The 13,180-nt window shown below is 44.0% G+C and overlaps 1 protein-coding gene across 1 annotated transcript in view; it reads right to left on the bottom strand.

The window, feature by feature from the left end:
• Nucleotides 1-13,180, bottom strand: part of SND1 (staphylococcal nuclease and tudor domain containing 1) — a 1,835,638-nt gene that overhangs the window by 954,121 nt on the left and 868,337 nt on the right. The window lies entirely within an intron of this gene.

Below are 13,180 nucleotides of genomic sequence, written 5' to 3'. Positions count from 1 at the left end.
ATGGTTTTCAGGTCCATGACTGATCCAAATCCAACTTACTCAAAATCTTTCCGTATGAATATCAAATCGCCTCATTGACCCGCAGAAGGAATGAGGGTAACCTAATTCTACTGTGGGCCCACTCTACCCAGACACCTCAAATGACAGAACGAGTGCAAAGGAAACTCTGCCCTCTCCATTCAGTTCTTCTCAATAATGGAAGCACTGAGTGAATGACATAATGGCAGATTTAAAATAGAAGCATTTGGAAGGGAGGAAGAGAGAAAGCGCAGCACTCACTTCCTTTGCAAAGGCATTACCCATTCATCAGTGGCCAAACGCCAATATTTTGCAACAGTGGATCTTAATTTCTGCAAATTCCCCAAACCTGAAAAAGCTGCTTACTCACAGCAGCTCCAGAGTTTTCAGTACACAGCACTGGCACATGGCCAAAGTGAAAACGCTGGAACGAAAGGCAACACTGGCCGTGCAAGCAGAGCGCCAAGGGGGCACCAGGGCTGGAAAGGGGCTTTTCAAAGGACTTGCCATGCATTTTAAAAGCCCTTCAAAATCCCCGGTGAAGGGCATTATCGCCTCATATCAAGTCATTTTCCACCTAAACCCATTTAAAAAAAAAAAAGGTTTCTGCTACCCATACACTGACGGTATCAAGCAGGCACAGGATGGAGATTGCCTGCTGCACAATTCCAAATCCAGTAATTATTCCAATATCTTCAGTTTACTTTCTCTACTAGTCATGGGAGGGACACAAAAAAAAAATAGGTCATCAAATATTCTCTCTATTTACCCAGCTTTTTTCTTCCTCACCATCTTTCACTTAATGAAATTTTAAATATAAACAAAGCTAACGAAATGTCTGTACTTCCAGTAATAACATCAGAAGCAGTATTTGAGATGCATTTGGGGGTGGTAATGTACTACTGTGGCCACTGGTACCAGATGCTATTGAAGCAATTAGCAACAAACTGTTCGCAGGCAGCTGCATGAACTCTTCACTATCTTACAGCAGAAAAAATAAGTAATGGGCTATGCTAGTCTAAGAACACAAGGTCAGCCACATTTCAGGGAAATAAATGTGTAAAAATCAGCTTTTAATCAATGAAAAAAAAACCGCATCTTTATTTTAGTGAGACTGAGAATCATTTTTAGTGTCAATTTAGTGATTAATACAGACAATTGAGCTTAATAGTCTCAGTGGGAGTGGTATAATGCGTTTCTCAAAATGGCCCTTGAAAGCCACCCTGCCAGTCTGGTTTTTCAGGATATCCACGATGAAGAGAGATGTTTATATACAATGAAGGCCCTCTGCATGCAAACGTATCTGCTGCATAGTCACTGTGGATATCCTGAAAACCAGGCAAGGCTGGCTGCCTGCAATGCTCCCTCAATTATTTCTGGGGCATGAGCAGATGCTGGGCACATAATTTTTTTTTTTTTTTTTAAGTACGTAGCGGGGACAGCCCCATCCCCCTTCCACCGCAAGCTATTTCTACCATAGCGCCATCACTCGCCGCTTCCACCAGCCCACGCCAGGGAGCCAAGCTGTCTCTCGCCTTTATTCTCTCCATTTTTCTCTTCTCACATCTTTTAGCTCTCTCTACCTAACCCTCCACACCTTTTTCCTCTCTCCCGGCCATCCCTTCCACCTCCTCCATCTTCACATCGTCTCTCGCCACCATCAGCTCTCCATTTCTCTTCCCCAGCATCTTTCCTGTCTCTTTCCCCAGCACCCATCCTTCTGCCTCCTTTCCCAGTCCTATCTCCCTCTTTTCACTTCGCACCTATCTGCCAGCTTTCCACTCCCTCTCCCTCCCATCCACTCCATGCCCTCATATTTCCACCTTTGTGTCTCACTCCTTCCCCCCCCTCTCAATTATTCCCCAACTTTCACCTTCTGCACTCGCCCTGTTCCCCAGCCCTCATCTGCCTTTCTCTGCCTCTTATCCCCTCACCAACCCCAGCTACTTCCTCGTCATTCGTCTGAAACCCTCACCCCCACTCCGGGCTTCTAGCCCCTTTCTTCTCTTAGCCCCTTCCCAGCCTCCCAAGCTCCCTCTCATCTCCTCCCCTCCTCCACAGGCCTGTCCCTTCTCACTGCCTCAGGCATCATCTATTCACTCCTTTCCACCCTTCTTCACCCTGTTGCACCCCCCCCAACTCAATCGTTGAGTCCCCATGCTCAATTCCCACTCACACTCAAATCTCTATGCAATATAAGTCCGTGCTCTGCCACTTTCCCACCTAATCCCCGAGGTTCTGCTTTTCCCCATCCCTGTCCCCACTGCTCTCAGGAGCTTCTGGCTTGTTCTTCCGTCTCATGCAGGGGGCGCCTCTCTCTCTCCTTTACCCATGGTTGACGCTACTTTGGATGCAGGGTAATGGCCCGGGGCAAATCAGCTGGTGAAAGGCCCTCATACGTTTCATGTGACACACTTTTTCTTCTCTCCCTCCCCCACCCACACCTCAAATACAAATTGTGACTACGTCTTCTCCCTCCCTCCACAAAATCATCCCTTTCCATCCTCCCTGCTCCACCACTGACCAAATTCCCACTCAGTCCAGCAGTACTCATTCTCCCCTGACCTAATCTCCCCATTCCACCTCCCCCAAACACTTATTCCCCAAGGTTTTCATTCCATCCCTCCCCTGCATCCACTCTCCAAGTCTAGAGCTGCCAAGTTACCCAGTTTCTGGAGGGAGACTTCGGGCCAGTCCTGGATTTCTGACAACCCTGTAAATCCGATGTATTATAGGAACAGCAGCACTGAATTCAATGGGTAGAATGAGATACTACAAATACCAGCATACTTTGGGATATAAGCTCAAAACCAGGACTGGCCAAAAAGTCTCCCTTGACAGCTCCGAAGTCCCCACATTCCCCCACCAGCTTGAAAGCTTCTCCTCCATCTCCCAGGGGTTTCTCGCTCTCTAACCTCCCTCCTCCTTTTTCAGCCTAGCCATGAGGAAATCTTAAGTGGCAGTGCCTGGCGAAGGCTAGGGACCCACATTCTGATGTTTCTAACTTGTGCTTCTCCCCCTCCCCCACAGTTCATACAGCCTATCGCAATTTGAATCGCACAGGAGGAAGAGGCTCTGGGTGCAGCAGGAGGAGCAGGTTAGAAGCTGATGGCATAAGTCACTGTTCTCCTGCTAATGACCCTAGAGAAAGGAGGTTGGGGTGGCAAAAGGTGTTTGTTGCCTTACACCCCCCCCCCCCCCGATCTTCTCCACTCATAGTGACCCCATTAACTGTGTCTCTCCTTTTCCCCACCCACCTCCCAACTATGCATCACACCCTTCCTCCTCCCCCCAACCAAATATTCCCTGCTGTATGTAACTGGGCGCCAGCCCTGTGGCTCAATTTTTTTTTTAAGTTTACCTGAGGATCTGCCCCTTTAAATTGAAGGCCCAAGGCAGCATGGGGGCAGGGCAATAAAGGTAGCCAAACAAAACAGTCCTCCTCCCCAATCAACTTCTCAGGATGATTGGAAATCAACAGATCCCAGGTATGAAGAGCGGTGATCCTCTTAATTTTTATTCGTTTTAATTATTGGGTGTTATTTGATGTCTGTTTTGAAATATTTTATTGATTTTTGGAGAACTTTCTAAAAATCTTCCAGTTTAATTATTGAATGATGATCTGTTCGTCAGCTATTTTGAAACATTTATACTATTAGTATAGTTTAATTATGATTGGTGTGTTATATTTCTTGATTTTATTATTGTTTTATGGGCATGATGTTTTTGTTTTTCCCATTGTTGCACTGCATACAGAGTCTGACTTCTTGCAGTTTACAATTCAGTTTTTGTCTGCACATTTCTATTTATACTTTGTGTCTTTATTTTGTATTTGGCAGGTGTCCGAATACACCTGCCAAATATAGTGTGACTGAGGTGCGGTATTCTGCTGGCATGCAGTTGCTGTGTAGGGATCTATAGCATCCTGGCTTGTTCTGTTTTCCTACTACGAGATGTATTGGCATGTTAGGGCCTGGCATATTTGCAGTATTGCCTTTTCATAGGTGGGATTGTTACTGTTTGAGGGCTGGAAGTTAGTGCTGTTTTGGTACAGGATATTTATTATATTATAATTCAGTTTATTCACGGCTTTCTGAGGGCCAAGGCCATATTGAATGTACTTTATCATAGTCTTAATACCATAAAGTTTCCAAGAGTGTTTCGTACAGTTTCTTTCTTTATTTAAAGTCTTTTCTATACCGTCGCTAAGTTATATACCATCGCAACAGTTTACATGTAGGCACATAAGTAAGTTTGGAGTAAGCATACTATTGTACATTCTAACAGGTGCCATTAAGTTTCAGTTACATTAAATCATAAACATAGGTACAAAGGTTTAGTGATGTAGGTTCTGGCCAGATGTACCTGAAGGTACTTTTACAGGTCAAAAAAATCACATTTACTGTGTTATATTATTAAATTTATTGTGTACTCAATTTGTTAAAATATTGTATTGCACATTTATGAGAATAGTGCTGTGTGCCGGTGCTCTTCTGTTTATTCCAGTGTATTTTCTATTCTCCGGTCTCTTTATAAAAGGCTTGTTTAAAAAGCCATGTCTTTAGACTTCTCTTGAATGTTTTGGGGTCTCTCTGTAATCTGATCTCCAAAGGCATTGTGTTCCAGAGTGTGGATCCAGCTAAAGACAGAGTTTTCTGGTTGACACCACAGTAGTGCATATAAAAATATACATGTTGTGATATTTTTAATCAGAAGACTCTGAATGTCCTTTTTCATATAAAATCTATTTTAAATACATAATTTTTAGTTACATGAGCTGAGGGCTGGAAGGGAGGGGCCACAAGGCTCTAAGTTTTGCCTAAGCACCAAATACCTTTGCACTGACCTGGAAAGAGTGCGCCACACACAGACACCCCCCCCCCCCCCCCCACACACACACACCATTCACCCATCTCCCATTTTTCCAGGGGGTAAAATCCTGGGGAAACATGGGAGGAAGATCAAAGAGTTCCTGGGAGTGTGGCAGGGTTGCCAGCTTCCTAGAATTATCATCACTGACACACACTATCTGCATTCCTCTGTTCCCTGTTTTTCTCTTTCTGTGTCATTTCAAATCCCTGAAAGGGCCAGACTTCAAGGGGACCATCCTTGGCCCTTTCGATTTGACCTGTGCCATTTTTTGGCAAGGAGGTGGAGATGTGGGGAGGGGAATATAATCTTATACTTCACCTCAGGCAGCAGATTGCCTTGATACCACTGTTCCCCATAGCCATGCTCAGTTTTTACCACCCCTGCCGCACAGGAAGACAAGCGGGGCCGCGGTAGAGTTCATCCCGCCGTGGCCTGAAGCAGAGAAGAGTCCTGTGGCCATCAGGGAATCTGGAGGAGGCCTTGAGGCTGCCGGGGATGACGCCCCACCCGGCGGTCAAAACGGAGGAGACACCATGGCTGCAGAATGATCACATCCTGCCTGGCAGCCCAACTAAAGGAGGCTACACAGTCACAAGGGATTATCTTCTGCTCACTTTCTAAAGAGGAACTGCTATTGTGTATGTGTGTGTGTGTGTGTGTAACCAAGTGTCCTGAGAAAGGCAGTATATGTGTGTGTGTAAGCATATTTGCCTGTGAGAGAGCAAGTGTGTGTGTGTGTGTGTGTGTGTGTGTGTGTGTGTGTGTAAGCATATTTGCCTGAGAGAAAAGGAACATGTGTGAGTTTGAGAGAAGGGGGTGTTTGTGTGAATTCAGGGATGGGAGAATAATCAAACTGAGCAAAGGCATACCTATTTTGCTTCCTGGCAAGTTTGGTATGGTGGGCATGAGCTGATAAAGCAGCACTTTTTAGTGCTGGGCACTGGAAGCAGCAGCAGATGCCTTCTATTGCCCAAATGCCAGGAGAATGGGAAACAGAAAACACATGCCTGTTCTATCTGCTGGCAGAGCAGAGCCAAGTCAAATCCTCCTGGAGCCTTGGATATGAAATCGCGTTTTAAAAGATTCGGCACCTGAAAAACCTGGGTGCCTTGATGCTACAGCAGGCAACACTGAGGCAAATCATGCTTAATTATCGCACAGCCTACAGAACATCCATCTAACTCTGAAAAACAGGAGATATATTTAATATAATTAAAAGATAATTATTTTCTAGGTATTACAATCTGCATTCCTCCCCATCACCTAAGATTGGATGCTAGCAACACTATTCAGTGTCTTGTCTGAAAACAAGATCAGCAGCTCCTTCTTACAATCACTCTGTTGTCAATTTTCAAAGAGATTAGGTGTCTAACTTTTTGAGAATTTGCTAGTGCCAAATACCTAAATTTAGGCCCCTAAAAACTGTGTCGTTACAAGGGCAGAGTTAGGGCAGGGAAATAAACGTAGGTGTTTAGCACTGATTTTCAGCACTAGGTGCTTAATTTAGGAGCCTAAATCTAGGTAAATTAATTGCATTCATTTAATTTTTGAATTCTATTTATGTTCTGCCTTTTGGCACTTCAAAGCAGATTACATTCAAGTTCTGTTGTGGGCCTAAGTTTAGGCGGCTTTCAGCTGAAAACAGATGCCTAAATTTAAGTGCCAGCATTTTATTTATATAGATAGATAGATAGAGATATATTGGGCTCTCTACATTTAGGAAGAATATAAATCTGAAAGAAAATGCAGCTCCCCCCATGCCTCCTATATGTTGCAGGATGGTCTGAAGAAAGATAGTCTCTGTAATGTATATGCTCACCACTAGGTGGCACTGCATCAGTTGTATAAAAAGAAGAAAAAGTCATAGTACAAATTTTGTGAATGTTACACAAAATTCAAGAAACAAAACAATGTGCAATATGCTTTAACAGTTGAATTTTCTACAGAAAGGCAGCAAATGCCAAATTTCACCCACTTGATAGTTGTGCCCTTCCCCCACCCATTTCTTTTTAATGAAGATATTGTAAATGCAGTAACATGAGTAAATTTCAACAGTTTTCCTTATTTCATCCAAAAAGCTTTTCCATTCAATATGATTGCTGCATTAGCACATGCCTCCAAGTTCTGCTTTTAAGAAAGCAAAGTCTCTTCAGTCAGCTCTTCCTACAGTCAGAGCTGACGCACGCAGTCCCGCCTTTACGGTATCTGAAAGGCTTCCCACTGAGTGACTCTCCCCTTCCAAGAGCATGCAGGTCAGCTCTGATGGGCAGGCCTTGCATGAAGGTCCAATCATCCTGCTGTAATGGGATTTCCATCATATGAAAACCAACCCAAAACCTTGAAGAACCATCTCTGCATACTTCAGACCGTGGGGATCAGGAGGTCTCAATGGAATACTAAGCAATTGCACTATGAACATGGATATAACTCAGGAGCTAAGGCTGTATGGCAGAAGCAATCTTGCATCTTTATTCATAAACTTCGGACACCCAGCGGTAGGCTTGCTGATACTCTTACCCTAGGACTGATAGCTCGGGACTTCTATGCAACTTTGTGCAGTGGGTGTACATGTTATGACACTGCTCCACTTGACTCTTTTTTTTCTTAAAACAAACTTAAGCTCTCCATTATCCTGTCTGAGGCCGTTAAGAGCCTTAAAGCCACGACTGCAACCTTTAACATTCAGAAGGCCATCGGTGCTCTGCCATCATGTTCGAGTCCAGGACCTGTTGAATATCACATCTTTTCAAGAAATTTAACACATTTTGTGGCCTGTGCTTGCAGACCTTTTCAGCTATTTGAGACAATCCTTCTGCAGTGCCAGAATTAAACAATGCCTGTACTATTCTTTCATAGAAGCTGGAGACAGGATCTTAGTGACCCATCTTGTCCATTAATTCAGATATCAAAATACTTGCAAAGGTACTGTAACTAGGTATAGAGCAAATCATAGCACTACTTGTTCACCTGGATCAAATAAGATTTATTAAAGGATGGTGAGCTGCTTGCAATACTGAGCAGGGTGAGCAGTCCTAATTTTGGATACATGAAAGGCTTTTGACAAGGTAGTGTGACCCTACTTAGGCACGATTATAGAGAGGTTTGGGTTCCCCGAGGAATTTAATCGATGGGTACAGGCTTTATTATATGAATCCCCCACTATGCATACCTTGGTGAATGGATGCCTTGACAACCCCTTTTACGATTACTTTGCTTTGCAGTAGGCATTGAGCCTCTTGCTCAAGCTATCCGAGACATCTCCACAATCAGAGGGGTTAGGGTGGATGGAGTGGAGCATAAAGTTTCCCTGTAAGCGGATGACATGTTTGTTGATCTTCCTGACTGATATAGAGAGGTCTGCCCCTTTTCGGAACTAGTTCATAGAGAATATTAGGGGTCTTGTCTAGGTATCAAACTATGCAAAATCTGAACTTTTCCTCCTGGCTCAGAGTCTGAGAATTCCTCAGTGCCTGAAGAGATTTAATATAGTATATCCAGGGAGTTTCAAATATTTTGGGGGAGGGGGAGGTTGCGCTATCTAGTGACTTTGGGGAGCTTTTACAATTAACCATTCCCCCATCTTAGCCTCTATTCATAAAGATCTACAAGATTGGAATGATACCGAGGATAGAGAAGCTCCCTTATGGAGAAAGACTAAAACTAAGGCTCTTTAGCTTGGAAAAGAGATGACAGGGGGGATTTGATTGAAATTTATAAAATCCTGAGTGGGATGGAATGGGTTAGTAAGGAAGAGTTATTTACCCTTTCAAGCAACACTAAGGCTAGGGGGACACTCCATGAAACTAGCAACTGGCAGATTCAAAACTTATAGAAAGTATTTTTTCACTCAGCACACAATCAAGCTCTGGAACCTGTTACCAGAGGACGTGGTCAAAGCAGCTAACATAGTGGGGTTCAAAAGAGGATTGGACAAGTTCCTGAAGGAAAAAAGTCCATAAACAGTTATTAGCCAGGCAGACTTGGGAAAGCCAGCACACCCCTGGGAGTGAGATAGAAGAAATAGATCAACTATTGGGAATCTGACAAGTACTTGTGATCGATACTGGCCAGTGGCCACTGTCAGAGACACGATGTTGAGTTTGACAGACCTTGGTCTGATCCAGTATGGAATTTATTATGTTCTTAAGTGATCTTATTGAATGGTGCTCTTCTTAATTTGAAGAATAAATGCCAATGAATTTAAAAATTGTTTACAACAAAACCAGAACATCTGAAGAGCAAAAAGGGGAAATGAGACAAAGGCCAAACCCGGTGACACCAGGTGAGCATCCAGTGCTTGTATTCTGAATGTCCCGTGTGCCTCTCCATACAGACATCCACACAACAAAACAGCACACCACCAGTTTAATTACTAGCAATTCCAATCTCAAGTAATGTTAAAAATCCAATATTTATATCAGACTGGAAACAAACAAAAGTGGACTCGAGGGACTTCTAGGCTTTTTTCAGCATGTCAGATGAAAACTACAAGAAAAGGTCTCCAGACGAGATGAGGGGGAGAGATGTTATACATGCTAACCAGGAAGCAGCCTGCTTTAAAAGAGAATTAATGTGTACAACATCATGTAAAAATTCCTAAGTAAGGTGCTGGTGGTACAGAGAGGGTGAAGGGAAACAAGTAATGTACCAGAAGTAATCAAAGAGAGGATGGTACAATACTGTGATGTAAAAAAACATCAGTATCAAAATGATCCTTTTAAAGGTGGTGTCAGACAGAGAGGGTGGAGGTAAAATCAACAACTGAGACACGTGATATGGGGGGATGAACCTGATCTATGAGATATTACAAAAGAGATACAGAAGAAGTAATGTGATTTGCAAGAGAGTTGGCAGCACTGAAGGAGTAACATGACATATGAGAGAAAAGACAGAACTAGAGTAGTGTGACGTGCAAGAGATGGCAGCCCTGGAGGAGTAGTGCGACTAGTGAGAGAGATGGCGGTACTGGAGTAGTGCGACATGTGAGAGAGATGGCAACACTGAAGGAGTAACATGACATATGAGAGAAAAGACAGAACTGGAGTAGTGCGACATGCGAGAGAGATGGCAGCCGTGGAGAAGTAGTGCGACATGTGAGAGAAATGGCAGCCATGGAGGAGTAGTGCGACGTGCGAGAGAGATGGCAGCATTGGAGTGCGACGTGCGAGAGAAATGGCAGCATTGGAGGAGTATGTGGTGTGAGAGAGAGATGGCAGCACTGAAGTAGTAATTTGACATGCGAGAGTGATGGCAGCACTAAAGTAGTAATTTGAAATGTGAGAGAGAGGAGGAGTAATGTGGCATGCAAGATAGATGGCGATGCTGGAATAGAGTGACGTGCGAGAGATGGTAGTGCTGGAATAGTGTGACATGCGAGAGAGATGCCGGCACTGGAGTAATGTGACGTGCGAGGGAGATACCAGCACTGAGTAGTGTGACGTGCGAGAGAGATGCCAGTGCTGGAGTAGCATGATGTGCCAGATATGCCAGCACTGGAAGAATAGTGTGACATGTGAGAGAGATGGAAGCACTGGAGGAGTAGTGTGACATGCGAGAGAGATGGCAGCACTGGAGGAGTAGTGTGACGTGAGAGAGATGGCAGCACTGGAGGAGTAGTGTGACGTGCAAGAGAGATGGTAGCACTGGAGGAGTGTGAGACCTATGTTCCAAGATGAAACACTTGCTTTGGGAAATGCTTTCTGTCTAGTTAGTGGGCGCTGTGTGTTATAACCTAAGACTTTGAGAAGGATGCAATATTACACACGTTTTTTCAATGCACACACATCCACCTCCTCTGGGAATGCAATACAATATGTTAATGAGCTGCCACACTAAACGGGACGCGCTAGGTAAAACTTGCGCATTCCTAGTGCTCAAGCATAGGACACCCAGGAGACGTGGCTGTGTCCACAACAGCATCGGCCGCCCAGCAACTGATATGGCCAGACCTCCCACCCCACTCCCAAGCAAGGCTGTTCCTGATTGATCCTTTTCAGTGACTCTCGTCAGTGAAAGGACCAATCCCTTTTCAGGAGAGCATTTTGAAAAGGGACTGGTCCTTTCACTGACATGTGATAATGAATGGACCAATCGGCATTGTGATGGCATGAATAAATGAATTTTAAGTGTCAGCACCTTCCTTCTGCGAGTCACTGGAGCCACCAAGCACCACCCAAACCCGCTGCCCCAGGCTGGCTGGAGGGTAGCGCTTACCTCTCCATTTGAGTAGTAGGGAGGCCACAGAGCTGTCTCCCCCCGCCAGACACCGTGCCCAGAAATTTTTTTTTTCAGGACTTTTTATTTTTGCATGATGATGCTTTCTATAGTTCCTCCTACTTAGTATTGCAACAATATTAATAGAAAGAACCACAGAAAGTAGGATTTTGTTTTAGTGGTTGAGCCCTTGAGTGCGGCATGCCTTAACGCCAGTTCCTAGGCTGGCTTAAAACTGGCCTTTTACAATGGGAGCATTGGCCGCGCAGGAATGTTTTGAATCGTAGGGTATTAGCTAATAGCCTCATCTACATGCAATTTACATGTGATGAGCGCCATTAGCTACGCGCTGGTTTGAATGCGCGTTTGGGAAGCGCTAATCCCCATATTGCATCAGGAGTTATTTTAGCAAATTCAAAACTCACATCCAATCGTGCGTTAAGCTGTGTTTTAATTCCTCCCAACCCAGAGGCAACTTTCCTTATAGAGGGCAATTTTCAAAGTACTTTTTACCCATGGACTTTGCACCAATTTTCAAAGGAAAAGTACACGCATACTTTCACTTTGAAAATTGCCTATGAAGAAATAACTGCAGAGGTTTGCACTCTTTTATCCATGGACGCTTTTTCCAACCAAAACTACATACAGTTTTTTTCCCTGACATAACTGACTCGGAAACTCCTCCACTACAATGCAGGTAAAAGAACGCCCCTTATAGACTTGTGCATGCACTTTAACCCATATAGAGAGTGGGCAAATTTCAGACAGACAATTTATATGGGTAACATGCTTTTTAGTTGTGAAAATCCCTTTGCAAACTGCTCTCATAAATTGACTGAAGAGTCTACAGCCCTCTTGCAAGAATTCAGGTGACTCAGGATTTAACACCAGTCCTTCCTTCCCCACTATTTTATTTATTTAATTGTGTTTATTTCACATAACTTCCAAAGAACAGTTCAGTACAGGTTATATACAGTCATAAAATCTTACATAACATTTAACACACGAACAAAATACATAAATCCATTTAAGACATTTAAAAAGACACTTAAAAAGCCTTACATATATATTCATATATAGGGTGGTCATGTACCTCTATTTCAAGGGGGAGAAGCTAAACCCATTTTGGTTTTGCCCCATTCTAATCAGGGAGATATGGTTTCAACTTCCCTACTGATTTCTCTAAGAAAAATAGGATTCTCTCTCCATGCATGCAATAGAGGCAAAACCAGGACTGGCTCAACTCATGACCCTTGTTATGTATTCTAGGAAAACACTGGCACCACAGAGTTTATTTAAGACCTGCTTTCAAAATAATCCCAGTGTGCTGAAATTGACTGGGAACATTATGAGAACAGACCAAACTCATTTTTGTTTTGTCAAAGTCATAACCTAGAATAAACATGTCTCCGTTTGTGCTTCTTGCTGCGATGCTTCATTTGGTTTATAGTTTAAACTGGGAAGACAATTAAAGACAGTCTCCTTTTCCTCCGTTACAATTCATTTTCATCCACTTCTATTGGCGAGAGTGGGCTTCGCTGAGACCACGCTGGTGATGTAGCAGAACTGACAACTCCCATTTTTGGGTACGGGCAGCAGCAATGGCACAAACAGCATCTTCTGCAACAGTGACACTGAGCCAGCTCAAAGCACATTTCAAAATATTCTAGCGACTCCCCTTCTTCCAAGATCTGGTAGTCACTGATGCGCAGTGTGCACTTGGGTGGCAGCTCAGTTTTATTGAGGTACTCTAGTTCCATGTTGTCCACAAGCAGTCTAGCCCGTCTGCTCAAGTTCATTATCTCACCAGCAGAGTTTGGAGCTGTTGAAATGCCTGAAAAGCTGCAAGGCGAACTGGAAACTCGGGAATCTCACAGAACGTAGCAGCAGCTACCACTGTCCTGCCAAACTTGACCACCTCATCTGCCGTGAGCCTGTCTTCTTTTGCTTAGGGCCAGATTTAGGCACAGGCATGTCCCTAAGGTACAAAATTCTGAAGGTGCCCAAAACTAGTACTGTCTCCCTGCTGTTCTCTGATTTCTGGGGTTGAAACACCCCACTCCTGGTGCTCCGACTA

Source organism: Rhinatrema bivittatum, chromosome 9 (assembly GCF_901001135.1).
Source record: "Rhinatrema bivittatum chromosome 9, aRhiBiv1.1, whole genome shotgun sequence".
Taxonomy (NCBI): Eukaryota; Metazoa; Chordata; class Amphibia; order Gymnophiona; family Rhinatrematidae; genus Rhinatrema; species Rhinatrema bivittatum.
Note: the sequence above shows the minus strand (reverse complement) of the source record. Positions and strands in the feature narration are given on the sequence as shown.